Source organism: Pristiophorus japonicus, chromosome 4 (genome assembly GCF_044704955.1).
Source record: "Pristiophorus japonicus isolate sPriJap1 chromosome 4, sPriJap1.hap1, whole genome shotgun sequence".
In the NCBI taxonomy this organism is placed as follows: Eukaryota; Metazoa; Chordata; class Chondrichthyes; family Pristiophoridae; genus Pristiophorus; species Pristiophorus japonicus.
This window is the reverse complement of record NC_091980.1, coordinates 305284894-305295681: the sequence shown is the minus strand read 5'-3', so window position 1 is coordinate 305295681 and position 10788 is coordinate 305284894.

The following is a 10788-nucleotide window of genomic DNA, read 5'->3' as shown; positions in this document are numbered from 1 at the left end:
TCAGGAAAGGATGAACAGGCTGGGTCTCCTTTCTCTTGAAAAGAGAAGGCTGAGGGGTGACCTAATAGAAGTCATTAAAATTCTGAAAGGTTTTGATAGAGTAGACACAGAGAGAGTGTTTCCACTTGTGGGGAAGAGCATAACTAGAGGCCATCAATATAAGACAATCACCAAGAAATCAAACAGGGAATTCAGAGGAAACTTCTTTACCCAGAGAGTGATGAGAATGTGGAACTCTCTACCACAGGGAGAGGTTGAAGTGAATAGTATGGATGCATTAAGGGGAGGCAAGACAATCATATGAGGCAGAAGGGAATAGAGGGTTATGCTGATAGATTTAGATGAAAGACGGGAGAAAGCTCGAGTGGAGCATAAACGCCGGCATGGACTGGTTGGGCCGAATGACCTGTTTCTGTGCCGTATAATCTGATGTAACCCTGTTTTAACATAGAAACATAGAAAATAGGTGCAGGAGTAGGCCATTCGGCCCTTCTAGCCTGCACCGCCATTCAATGAGTTCATGGCTGAACATTCAACTTCAGTACCCCATTCCTGCTTTCTCGCCATACCCCTTGATCCCCCTAGTAGTAAGGACCTCATCTAACTCCTTTTTGAATATATTTAGTGAATTGGCCTCAACAACTTTCTGTGGTAGAGAATTCCACAGGTTCACCACTCTCTGGGTGAAGAAGTTCCTCCGCATCTCGGTCCTAAATGGCTTACCCCTTATCCTTAGACTGTGACCTCTGGTTCTGGACTTCCCCAACATTGGGAACATTCTTCCTGCATCTAACCTGTCTAACCCCGTCAGAATTTTAAATGTTTCTATGAGATCCCCTCTCATTCTTCTGAACTCCAGTGAATACAAGCCCAGTTGATCCAGTCTTTCTTGATAGGTCAGTCCCGCCATCCCGGGAATCAGTCTGGTGAACCTTCGCTGCACTCCCTCAATTTCTTATAGTTTCTGCTTTAACTTGATCCCGATGTGATATAAAGAAATATTCTTTACACAGTGATCTGGGATGCATTGCCTGAAAGGACGGTAGATACAGATTCAATAGTAACTTTCAAAAGAGAATTGGATGAATACGTGAAGGGAAAAAAATTACAGGGCTATGGGGAAGAGTAGGGTAGTGGGATTAATTGGATAGCTCTACCAAAGAGCTGGCACAGTCACAATGGGCCGAATGGCCTCCTGTGCTGCATCATTCTATGATTCTATGAAAGGAGTTTCCTTCTCCACCAACCCTCTCCCCGGCCCTTGTTTATATATACCAAGGGCGGTAAATGTGGAATTTACCAGAGGAAACCCATGCACATTTTAGTAGAAATATTTATTTTGCAAAAACCATTAGGCTTTTGGAAATTGAATATTTTAGTCCGTAGATGGATTCTGGAGTTAAAATGAATTTTGTTAAAATAAAGCACTGGCTGATTTAGGTGGGTGACGTAAATTGACACATTTAAGAGGTGAAACACAAATCAGCCGAGTCTTCTGTTATTTATACTGCAGCTTGCTTGACTATAAGCTTGCTGTAATTGCCCCACTCTAGGCACAAATTCTTTGCTGAAGCAGGGAGCAGAGACTTGGCAATGGGTGAATAGACCATGCAACACTAGTTATCATCAATGATCCAACTTGTACTGTCAGCAATTTCAGGAGGAGTTGGGAGACTGAAGGGGAGGGGAGGGGAGGGGGGAGGGAGAAATTTGGTCAGGAAAGTAATGATGCGGAGAAGGCACAGGATGATACTTGGGTGAGATCAAGAGAGGCATGGATGGTCATTTGAGGACCAGCAGCAACAGAACCAGCACAAAAACAGTGGGTGATTTACACTGAATCAAACTAGCACTGACATTTCCCCAAACTGTGCATCACATGGATAATACACAAATCACAAAGTCCTCTATGTTGTTTATACTGCACATTGATTTTCTGAGTTAATTTAAGCTATCTCTTAAACAGAGACAATAACTTTATTCCATGGAGGTGTACTATTGCAGGATGCACCTAATGGTCTGAAATGCACAATCACTATTATTATGCAGTTATGTGACAGTGAGCCCATTGTTAAGGTGGGTTGGCTAGTCTGTGCACAATGGAGTGCTAGAATCATTAATCTTCAAGATTTAGATGCTGCAAAGATTAAAATTTACCTGTTAGAAAATATTTAAAGGATAATTTACCGAGTATGTACCATGTAATTAATGTAGTATTTTTTTGAGTGCACCTATCTGCCACACTTCAAAAGTCAAAAAATGTTGAAAGAAAAAGAAAGACCATCAATTCATGCTGTTTTTTTCAGACATGGAGCTGAACATTTATAATCGCTTGTCAATCTGCAAACCTCCCTCACCAAAAGCAGGTAACCTGTAATTGTTATGATATTTACAGCAATGGTGCTCTTAAAATACCTTTAACATAGTGAAATGTCCCAAAGCGCTTCACAGGAGTATTAGGAGATAAAAATTTGACACCGAGTCGCATATGAAATTAGCGCAGGCTTGGTCAAAGAGGTAGATTTTAAGGAGCATCTTGAAGGAGGAAAGAGAGGTAGAGAGGCGGAGGTGTTTAGGCAGGGAGTTCCAGAGCTTGGGGCCTAGGCAACAGAAGGCACGGCCACCAATGGTTAAGCGATTATAATCAGGGATGCTAAAGAGGGCAGAATTAGAGGAGCACAGACATCTCGGGGAGGTTGTGGGGCTGGAGAAGATTACAGAGATAAGGAGGGGCGAAGCCATGGAGGGATTTAAAATTACATTACAACAGCCACTACACTTCAAAAGTACTTCATTGGCTCTAAAGCACTTTGGGATGTCCTGAGGATGTGAGTGACACAATAGATATGCAAGTTCTTTCTATCAGTGGTACAGTCTTCAATTATCACACTTTGTTATTTCCCTCCTTAAATCCCTCTGCCTTGCTGCATCTCTCCCACCTATAACAGGCTCCTCAAAAATTAATCTTTGCAATTACGTATTTGGTCACTTCCAAAACTCTTCTCCCAGTTTCTGTTCAGTACCTGCTCTCACCTTCCACTTGTGAAGTGCCTTGGGACGTATTGCTATGTTCAAGGCAACTTGTTGTTGAAAAGGACTCCACCTTAATGGTGACATCACAGTTTTTCCATAGGTGCATCCATACAAAGCTATTTTTCTATTTGTTCTAGGGATGTGTGCAATGTTGTAAGGCCCCATTTATTGCCCAGCCCTAGTTGCCCTGAGAACATGGTAACGGCAATTGTTTGTTTAACTGATTGGCTGGCCAGGCCATTTTTGAAAGATATTAAGGGTCAACCACATCTTTCTTAGGTGATCCCTTGTATTGAGGATGACTTGCTTCCACGTCAAAAAGGGATGAGTTCACAGGTGTTTCAATGAAGGATCTAATATTCCAGGACCTGAACTACATGCTGAAGGGATGGTGGTTCTCGTATTGGACTGTTCAGCCACCTAAGGACTCATTTTAAGAGTGGAAGCAAGTCTTCCTCAATTCCGAGGGACTGCCTATGAAGGTGATGATGACTGATTTTCCCCTAAGCTTCCTGGAGGCCACGTGTAGTTCATTTCCAAGCTGAAACTGAGCAGAGAAAATAAGTGAAGGCATCCGTTGTTTTGAAAAAAGGGTGGATTTTTTTAACATGTGGTTGCACACCAGCCACCACAGAGCTAGGTCTTGGTCCAGCGACAAGGGTTAACCAAGACGACTGGAGATCACGTAGCGTGCAACTGGAGTCAAATGCAAGCCAGACCAGAGAGTGTGGGGAGCAGGTTCCTTTTCCTGAAAGACTTTAGTGAAACAGTTGGGTTTTTATGACAATCTGGCTGCATTCATGGTCAGTTGTGGCTATAATGAACAGCGGATGCCTTCACTTATTTTCTCTGCTCAGTTTCAGCTTGGAAATGAACTACACGTGGCCTCCAGGAAGCTTAACGTAGGGGGAAATCAGTCATCATCATCATAGGCAGTCCCTCGGAATTGAGGAAGACTTGCTTCCACTCTTAAAATGAGTCCTTAGGTGGCTGAACAGTCCAATATGAGAACCACCATCCCTGTCACAGGTGGGTCAGATAGTTGTTGAGAGAAAGAGTGGGTGGGACTGGTTTGCCGCACATTCCTTCCGCTGCCTGCACTTGATTTCTGCATGCTCTCGGCGATGAGACTCGGGGTGCTCAGCACCTTCCCGGATGCACTTCCTCCACTTAGGGCGGTCTTTGGCCAGGGACTCCGAGGTGTCAGTGGAGATGTCGCACTTTTTCAGGGCAGCTTTGAGGGTGTCCTTGTAACGTTTCCTCTGTCCACCTTTGGCTTGTTTGCCGTGAAGGAATTCCGAGTAGAGCACTTGTTTTGGGAGTCTCGTGTTTGGCATGTGGACGATCTGGCCTGCCCAGCGGAGCTGATCAAGTGTGGTCAGTGCTTCAATGCTGGGGATGTTAGCCTGGTTGAGGATGCTAATGTTGGTGCGTCTATCCTCCCAGGGGATTTGCAGGATCTTGCGGAGACATCGTTGGTTGTATTTCTCCAGCGACTTGAGGTGTCTACTGTACATGGTCCATGTCTCTGAGCCATACAGGAGGGCAGGTATCAAAACAGCCCTGTAGACCATGAGCTTGGTGGCTATAATGAACAACGGATGCCTTCACTTATTTTCTCTGCTCTGTTTCAGCTTGGAAATGAACTACACATGGCCTCCAGGAAGCTTAGGGGAAAATCAGTGACACGATACTGCTTCATAGAATGTTCACCCACTTCCTCCCCTGTGGCAACCCCACTGATGCCATCTCCAACCAACTTTAATCTGCGGTCTAGACTTTATCATGGCCATAACCACAGCTGGCGAATGATTCCATAACAAGTGGGTTGCTCGGCAAGACATGGGTTTTCCTTCAACCCTCCTGAGGTACAACAACCTACGCCAACAAAGTGATTCGCATCAAGGAACTAGCAATTTAAATACAGGCACTTTTTTTCCACTTGTTGTTGAGCTTTCTGAAGACTTGTCTTCCATCTTGAGGACTAAAGATGGGGAGAGATACATTTGCTGAATGCTCGACCAACATGTCAAAATACTACAGCTATAGAAAAAGCGGCTATATTTTAATGGATTAAATCTATTTAAAAATATTATTATATATTAAATAGTGATATTTAAAATAACTAAATATTAATTATTTTAAACTGCAATCAATGCTGATTCATTATTAATAATGATTAATTATTACAATGATTATAGGTTATAACTAATATAATACTTACTGTTATATTATACCCATCACCCCTGTGCTCGCTGACCTACATTGGCTCCAGTTAAGCAACACCTCGATTTCAAAATTCTCATCCTTATATTCAAATCCCTCCAGGGACTTGCTCTATCTCTGTAATCTCCTCCAGCCCCACAACCATCCCCCCCCCCGCCCCCCACCCCCGCCGAGATGTCTGCACTCCTCTAATTCTGCCCTCTTGAGCATGCCTGATTATAATCGTTCAACCATTGGTGAGTGTGCCTTCTGTTGCCTTGGCCCCAAGCTCTGGAACTCCCTGCCCAAACTTTTCCGCCTCTCGACCTCTCTTTCCTCCTTTAAGGCGCTCCTTAAAACCTACCTCTTTGACCAAGTTTTTGGTCACCTGCGCTAATTTCTATTTATGCAGCTTGGTGTCAAATTTTTTATCTCATAATACTCCTGTGAAGCGCCTTAGGATGCTTCACTACATTAAAGGTACTATATAAATGCAAGTTGTTGTTGTATAACTAATATAACAGCGGAGGAATGGTGAGAGGTCGTGACGGAGATGCGCTGAGTGTTTGTGGCGGAGGAGCGGTGAGAGATTATGGTGGAGGTGCGGCAAATGAGTGTAAGAGGGCCAGAAGAGCCAAGGGCCCAGGGGCAGCACGGGCCAGCCCACACTGTGATACGTGTGCGCACTAGGTCCGTGGCCCTGGACACTGTGAACCACTTCCCATATCTCGGGAGCCTCCTATCAACAAGAGCAGGCATCGACAACGCGATCCAACACCGCCTCCAGTGCGCCAGTGCAGCCTTCGGCCGCCTGAGGAAAAGAGTGTTTGAAGACCAGGCCCTCAAATCTGCCACCAAGCTCATGGTCTACAGGGCTGTAGTAATACCCACGTTCCTGTATGGCTCAGAGAACTGGACCATGTAAAGTAGACACCTCAAGTTGCTGGAAAAATATCACCAACGCTGTCTCTGCAAGATCCTACAAATCCCCTGGAGGACAGGCGCACCAACATCAGCGTCCTCATTCAGGCTAACAACCCCAGCATTGAAGCACTGACCACACTCGATCAGCTCCGCTGGACAGGCCTCATAGTCCGCATGCCAGACACGAGACTCCCAAAGCAATGGTCTACTCGGAGCTCCTTCACAGCAAACGAGCCAAAGGTGGGCAACAGAAACGCTACAAGGACACCCTCAAAGCCTCCCTGATAAAGAGCAACATCCTCACTGACACCTGGGAGTCCCTGGCCCAAGACTGCCCTAAGTGCTGAGCACCTCGAGTCTCAACACGGAGAGCATGCAGAAATCAAGTGCAGACAGCAGAAAGAGCGTGCGGCAAACCTGTCCCACCCACCCCTTCCCTCAACGACTATCTGTCTCACCTGTGACAGAGTCTGTGGCTCTCGTATTGGACTGTTCAGTCACCAAAGAACTCACTTCAGGAGTGGAAGCAAGTCTTCCTTGATTCCGAGGGATTGCCTATGATGATGATGATGATGATGATGATGAGATCCATGCAGCAGAGCAGGTCTCCAGTCATCCTGGTTAACCCTTGCCACTGGACCAAGATCTAGCTCTGTCAAGCCCGTGTGGTGGCTCATGTGCAATGTTTAAAAAATCCACACACAGGCATCTTCCACACCTTCAATTGGAGTTCAGGACTGGAATATCGGTCCTTCTTTGAAACATCTGTGAGCTCATCCCTTTTGGTGTGGAAGCAAGTCATCCTCGTTCAAGGGACCGCCTATGATGATGATTTGCAACTTTCTGGTAACAGAAAGTGCTCATTGTAAGAATTAATAAAAGTTGCCCATCGAGGACTATTAGCATCTGAAGTTGGAGAATCCCTAAATAATAACAGTCCAGCTCTGGATTAACCTTACTATTAGGCCACCCTTCAAGATATGTGTTTATGTCTTTTTTTAAGAAATCCTTGCATTTTTATTGCACATCATTGAACATCTCGAAGCACTTCACACAGTGAATTGCTTTCTGAAGTGCAGCAACTTGTTATGAAGGCAAACATAGCAGCGATGAGATGAATGACCAGTTAATCTTTTTCAGTGGTGTTGGGTGACAGAGGAATGTTGGCCCAGGACTCCAGGAAAGGTTTGCATAGTGCCATGGAAGGACTTCAGCTTAACAGCTCAAGCCAACAGACAGTCGCAGTTTAAAGACACATGCTTGCAAAAATTGCGGAGAAAATAAAAATAAGCCTTTTCCAGACTATACAGTGCAGACATTGGTGGAGCAATTATTGACCCATTTTATCTCCATTACTTTGGCATCACATTGAGTTAACAATGAAAGCAAGAGAGGGATGACGGTAACCAGTACAGTATAATGATTTCATTATTGAGCATTTACGTCATTGAGCATTGTTTGCCACTAAAACATCCCTGGCAGAGTATTCACCTAGCAGATGATGCCATTAGTAACTAGAAACAGCGTTGGTTTATATAATCTGTCACCTGCCTAAAATGGCTAATGAGACAACACAAAGTCTTCAAAAGGCTGATGTGCTTAAAAATCAAGTATTCTGTGGGGTGATAGAAATCCAGCCCACTAGAATTCATTTACATATTTTAACAGAGCAAATATTTCAATGTTACTTAGTTAGTTTTAAGCAATAATGAATGCTTCCCCCCGCCCCAATCCTGTTCCTTCAAATCATTTTTAGTTTATCTTATGTGTCTACGGGGTGAGATGGACTTACCCGTGAAGTCACGCTGGCAATACTGAGATAAAAAGACAGACTTGCATTTATATAGCACCTTTCACGACCACTGGATGTCCCAAAGCGCTTTACAATGGAGTAAAGTATGGCCTCCTTGATTCTCTGATTCTAAAACCTGAGCATCAGAATTGCCCTGTCTATTTTGCAGTGGATAAACAATCTAATGTGTTTTTTTTCCAGACAGAGTCTGCCATACACAGTCCACTGGGAGAGGTCTCTCCTTCTATCTGTAATAATAAGATCGGATATTTCCCTAATCAACCTTCTCAAATTATCTTCGAAGCTAGCAATCTCTCGCTGTGTTAGCAAGGGTAGTTTGCTGGAAAAGAGTCCTGTTGTAAGCCTGTCAGTGGGAATTCTTGGAGAAAACTCACCCTCTGTTTTTTTTCAGAAAGTTAGGTGAAAACATCACTATAATAAAGAGGTGGAACACACAGGCCCTCCTCCCTTCCCCTCTTCTCCTCTTCCCACTGCTTCACAACACAACTGGATTACAATATTGTCATTCAACGAATGGGTGGGGCGGGGATGGGGGGGGGAGGTGGGGAAGTGTAGGTTCATTCTTGGAGGATCCGTTAAGAGGGGCGGAATGGCCTTCTTCATCCGTAAGTATCTCGCGAACTGTGTGATGGGACTGTAAAAATGAAAATATGAAAATGTTTCTACTTTGGTGAGATATGTTAAGAACGCAAGAATTAGGAGCAGGAACTGCCCATTCGGCCCTTTGAGCCTGCTCCGCCTTTCAATAAGATCATGGCTGATCTTCTACCTCAATATCTTCCTGCACTATTCCCATATCCCTTGATTTTCTTCGTATCCAAAAATCAATCGATCTCTTTCTTGAATATACTCAACGACCGAGCCTCCACAATCCTCTGGGGTAGAGAATTCCAAAGACTCACAACCTTTTGAGAGAAGAAATTTCTCCTCAGCTCAGTCCCAAATGGCTGACCCATTATTCTGAAACTGTGACCCCTGGTTCTGGACTCCCCAGCCAGGGGAAACATCCTCCCAGCATCTGCTCTGTCAAGCCCCTTAATAATTTTATATGTTTCAACGAGAATGCCTTTCATTCTTCTAAACCCTAAGGAATATAGGTATCCCTACTCAATCTCTGCTCATAGGACAACCCCCCCATCCCAGGAATCAGTCTTGTGAACCTTCGTTGCACTCCTTCAATGGCAAGTATACCCTTTCTTAGGTAAGGAGAGCAAAACTGTACACAATACTCCAGTATGGTCTCACTCGGGCCCTTTATAATTACACTAAAACTTCTTTACTCTTATATGCCAATCCCTTTGCAATAAAGGTTAACATACCATTTGCTTTTCTAATTGCTTGCTGTACCTGCATGTTAACTTAACTTTCTTGGATTCGTGTACAAAGCAGGTTGCTGCCAACGTGTCTAGACTTCAAGAGAAAACAATATTTTCAAAGCACCTTTTAATCGTAGACTGCGCTCAGCTACCAATCTGATGCTGTGCAAGATGAGCTCTGCCCCCTGATGGCATTGCTGGGACTGCAGCACAGACTTTACAGTGTGTGATTTGAGAGGAGCTACTTCCCACTGACTACTTGGCTGCTTGAGCTGAGTGTCACAGCAGGGATAAAGTGATGGGGGAAGGTGGGAAAAAAAGAAAGACTTGTAATTATGCAGCCTTCTGCAAAACCCAGAGGGCGAGTTCTCTGAGACAACTCTCACAGACAGCCGAAGTGCCTTTCACGTCTTCAGGACGATCAAAGCATTTTACAGCCACTTTCTGAAGTATAGTCACCGGCCCCCAGCCTGCGAGCACCATCGGAGCAGGCCGGGGAGCGGAAGGAGCAGCATGGTGGCGTACCACTCCAGGGGGCAGCACGTGCTGGAGCAGGAGAGCAACAGCAGTGAAAAGGGACGTCACCAAGGTCCAGGTCGCTGATTGGAGCATGGGCAGGTACAGCAGGAGCGGTGAGAGATCAGGGCGAAGGAGCGGCGAGAGACTATAGAGGGACGGGATCGGGGCCTAAGAGAGGTGCGAGTTTGGGGCCCAGAACAGGCGAGGGCCCAGGGGCAGCACGGGCCAGCCCACACTGCGATATGTGTGCACACGTCGTCCGTGCAGCAGAGCAGGTCTCCAGTCGTCCTGGTTAACCCTTGCCACTGGATGAAGACCTAGCTCTGCCAAGCCCGTGTGGTGGCTGTTGTGCAACGGTCACCCCACGTTAAAAAAATCCATGCACAGGCATCTTCCACCCTTCAAGATTTAGTTTGGGACCTGGAATTTTAGGTCCATCATTGAAACTTTTTGACATGGAAGCAAGTCATCCTCGGTTCGAGGGACTGCCTGTGATGAGTCACCGTTGTAATGTAAGGAAACGTGGCAGTCCAATTTGCATACAGCAAGATCCCACAAACAGCCATGTGATAATGACCAGATAATCTTTTTAGTGGTGTTGGTTGAGAGAACTCCCCTGCTCCTCTTCGAAATAGTGCCGTCGGAGCTTTTCATCATCATCATAGGCAGTCCCTCAAAATCGAGGAAGACTTGCTTCCACTCTAAAAGTGAGTTCTCAGGTGACTGAACAGTCCAATACGGGAATTACAGTCTCTGTCACAGGTGAGACAGACAGCGGTTGAAGGAAAGGGTGGGTGGGACAGGTTTGCTGCACACTCATTCCGCTGTCTGCGCTTGCTTTCTGCATGCTCTCGGCAACGAGACTCGAGGTGCTCAGCGCCCTCCCGGATGCTCTTCCTCCATTTTGGGTAGTCTTGGGCCAGGGATTCTCAGGTGTCGGTGGAGATGTTGCATTTTTATTAAGGAGGCTTTGAGGGT